This window comes from Trachymyrmex septentrionalis, unplaced genomic scaffold, assembly GCF_001594115.1.
Source record: "Trachymyrmex septentrionalis isolate Tsep2-gDNA-1 unplaced genomic scaffold, Tsep1.0 scaffold14, whole genome shotgun sequence".
In the NCBI taxonomy this organism is placed as follows: Eukaryota; Metazoa; Arthropoda; class Insecta; order Hymenoptera; family Formicidae; genus Trachymyrmex; species Trachymyrmex septentrionalis.
In genome coordinates, this window is record NW_017304543.1 from 4,287,446 (window position 1) to 4,288,524 (window position 1,079).

At 36.7% G+C, this 1,079-nt stretch overlaps 1 protein-coding gene across 1 annotated transcript in view; it reads right to left on the minus strand.

The window, feature by feature from the left end:
• The window catches only part of LOC108745484, an 8,330-nt gene extending 7,960 nt beyond the window's left edge, over positions 1–370 (minus strand). The window contains exon 1 of the mRNA XM_018481661.1: positions 219–370. The gene's annotated coding sequence lies outside the window, so the exon portion shown is untranslated. The remainder of the gene's footprint in view (positions 1–218) is intronic.
• Between the last annotated feature and the right edge of the window lie 709 nt (positions 371–1,079).

The following is a 1,079-nucleotide window of genomic DNA, read 5'->3' on the forward strand; positions in this document are numbered from 1 at the left end:
CTCATTTCTAGGCATGTTATCGTTTGCACTCGACTGATTGCCGATTGACATGATTCGAAATAATTTTTTAAGTGAAGAATGATCGCTTCGCTAATTATAAAATACAATTTATTACTTTTTAATTGAAAATAATTTACCTAATTTAGTTATGGTATCAATTGCTATTTAGCGCGTCATAGGTATAAGATTTTTATGGCTTTCCACTTGTGAATACTTACCGAAGATCAAAGCGATGCTTGGTGAAAATACTCTTTAACGCAAATTGCCATGAAGATAAATCGTTTTGACGATTTCATAACACACATTTGATTTTCAAATGTAAACAATTAACAAGAGTCTCTCTTTATAAGGCGAGAAATTTCAATTTCTGAGAGAAAAGTTGAAGGCACTTTCAATAATTTTATCCACTTATGCGTCTCTCATCCAATATCTTCTCGCGCAATGCTATCGATTGGCGCTTTTTTCTTCCTTGTTAGAAAGTTGATTGATATACAGCATGTTGCGCTTGTGGTGAACACAAATATTGAATTACGATCCAAGTTCCGACCGTAAGCTCGATCTCGCTGACACCAATCACTATATCATTCACTGTAAATCGTTGAGAACATCGCGGGCATTCAAACAATTAGAGATTAATATTGATTTAATGTTTGAACGAATGACAACTTCGTGATTCGTGTTTTTGGCACAAGTAATATCAATGTAAAATTGTCACAGAATCGGTCTATTATGTATTTTAAATTATCGTTGGCATACACAAGACACAATATTACTTTTCTATAAAAAGATACTTCTGATGTCCAATATACGCGAATGTGTAAAGAAAATCCTGTGGGAGTTTAATAACACACATTCAAATAATCCATTCGACTTGAAAAATCCTCATTCGTCACTTCTCACTCGTCACTTGCGACGATCCGCATGGATCATATGGGGAACAATCTGGTCCACGTTGCTGTACGAAACGGAGTGATAAAACGGAACGGAAATATCGAGGGTGCCCTTAAGAGTGCAAAGACCCCTGGGACTAACTGGAAGTTCGCGTTCGCCGTTGCTGGAAGGGAGAGGAGATCCTCACG